The sequence below is a fragment of the Ovis canadensis genome, chromosome 2 (genome assembly GCF_042477335.2).
Source record: "Ovis canadensis isolate MfBH-ARS-UI-01 breed Bighorn chromosome 2, ARS-UI_OviCan_v2, whole genome shotgun sequence".
Classification (NCBI taxonomy): Eukaryota; Metazoa; Chordata; class Mammalia; order Artiodactyla; family Bovidae; genus Ovis; species Ovis canadensis.
The window spans coordinates 77,685,694-77,688,095 of record NC_091246.1 but is presented as its reverse complement, the minus strand read 5'-3'; the positions used below and the strand labels follow the sequence as shown (position 1 = coordinate 77,688,095).

Below are 2,402 nucleotides of genomic sequence, written 5' to 3'. Positions count from 1 at the left end.
TTTATTTTTTAATTGAAGGACAATTACTTTACAGAATTGTGTTGGTTTCTGCCAAACATCAGTATGAATCAGTCATAGGTATACATATATCCCCTTCCTCTTGAACCCTCCCACCTCCCTCCCCATCCCACCCTTCTAGGTTGTTACAGAGCCCCAGTTTGAGTTCCCTGCGTCATACAGCAAATTCCCACTGGCTATTTAGTTTACATGTGGTAATGTAAGTTTCCATGTTTTAAAGTTCAAGGCAGTCGTGTTCTTGCCTCGTGGGACTTTGCTCCTGGCAAGAACCTTTTTAAGGCTCAGCAGTTTATTTTATTTACTTATTTTAAGATAAGTAAGGCTTTATTTTGTCATTTCACAAATAATGCTGGCCAGGTTGGCTGCTTTTTGGTGATTAGTCAAAGAGACTGAATCCCATATCCTCCTCAGACTCCTCCGACTCTTCCTTTGTTTCAACCTTGCCTGGGGCGGGGCTGCAGTGGTGGCCGCAGTCACAAATGCAAATAGATCAGCCAAGAAGGCCTTGACCTTTTCAGCAAGTGGGAAGGTGTAATCAGTCTCCACAGACAAAGCCAGGACCCACTTGTACCCACTGATGATATAGAATGGGGTACAGATGGCAACAGTCGGGTAACCAATCTGCAGGCATACACTGGGAACATTGTGGACACCCTCCAGGAAGCGGGAGTGCAGAGTTTCCTCTGTGATGTCAAGCACTACAGGGTTGTAGATGCTCCCATTGTCAAACACCTGCTGGATGACCAGCCCGAAGGAGAAGGGGGAAATATTCAGCATGTTCAGCAGCGTGGCTTCACTGGAGCCCACCTTGTCTCCGGTCTTAATCAGCTGCACATCGCTCAGGATTTCAATGGTGCCCCTGGAGATCTTAGTGGTGATGCCTAAAGCCTGGAAGAAGGAGGTCTAGTTGGGCCCCAGACCAGTGTTCTGGGCCGGCACAGTGACTTCACACGCTGCTTTGACACCAGCACAGGTGACAGCTGGCACCTTGCTGGCCAGCAGCATGTCCCTGATCTCAGGGAGGTCCTCCTTGGTGAACACAAAGCCCACGATCCCCCGGATGTGAGGCAACAGTTTCTCCAATGCTGGGTTGTTTTCCAGATGCCCTCGGATGGCCTTGTGCATCATCGTGTTCTTGCCCATCAGCACCACAGCCTTCCCTCAGAGGGACATAGGGATCTGCTGCCTCTGCTTAGAGCCCATGTTGTCTGCTCCCACAATGAAGCATAATCATCCAGAAGTTGGATGATCTTAAGGAAGCGGTTGGACTTCCAGGTCGCCCTGTCTTCCCCGGGCATCACGGCAGTGTGTCAGGGATTGCCATGCAGGGTTTAAAGATGCTGTCCTCACACGAGGACGCCTGGCAAAAGAGGGGCTCTGCAGTTTAAAGACTACAGTCGTCCCACCTTCCTGGAATCTTAGGTACAGAGGTAATTGAAACAGAGGTTTGGGCTAGCTCTCTGAAGCGTGGAGTCAAAGAGAAGACTGCAGACCAACAGAGAAAGTTTGGGTCAGACAAGCAGGGTGTTAGTTTTTCTAACTAAAGACCTTTAAAAGCAAATTGAACTGTTTTCTAGAAATAGTCTACCTTCTGCCCAAAGCAATAGCTTTCACTGTAGAGTAAGTGTGTATGTCTCATTACTCACATGTGTAACACTTTTAAATCTTAATTTAGCAAAATATTTTGAGTGCATCTTTCATAAGCCAAGGATTGTTCTAGATACAGGGTTTATAGTCAGGAGCAAAATGAACAAAATCTATGTCCTCATGGCTGTTTTTCTTCTAATAGTAGACAACTGGCTTACATTTTACCATCATGTTTCCCCTATTACAAACCATAACTTGGTGGTGGTTTACAATGTTTTTTAGTATTCGTGCCAGACTAAGTATTGTTTGTGCCAGACTAATTCCCTTCAGACTAATTATTCTGCCTTCTCTTTATAAACCTATCAGTGCTAGGAGACAGTGTGGTCCAACCACTCCATTTATATGACTGCTTGCAGGACAGGAGAGATAGTTGTCTCATGTTACATACCTTCTCTTTGTTAGAATCACACTGTGAGTTTTCAGAGACAGTGAGATCACTGTCAGGTTGGATCATTGTCATTTTATTGAAAATAGATAGTAATCCTTTGGATATACAAAGGTATTTTCATTATCCTTGCCTCTCTTCAGTTGAGTTTATAAGTAGGCAACAGTATTTTCTGGTCAGCTTAAAAGGCAAATGGCTTTTAAGAAAACTGATTGATATAGATGAAGTCAGCAATACTGAGATCAAAATTTAAACAAAATCATCATTGTAATCAAAGCAAATACAGTTTTATTGTCCTCGAAAACCTAAGCACAAATGGCACTGAACTATAGATGTTCATTGTTTTTCTCCC

The 2,402-nt window shown here is 44.4% G+C and overlaps 1 pseudogene; it reads right to left on the bottom strand.

Moving 5' to 3' along the window:
- Nucleotides 1–394: 394 nt before the first annotated feature.
- Nucleotides 395–1,320, bottom strand: LOC138434573 (large ribosomal subunit protein uL10 pseudogene; annotated as a pseudogene).
- Nucleotides 1,321–2,402: the final 1,082 nt, after the last annotated feature.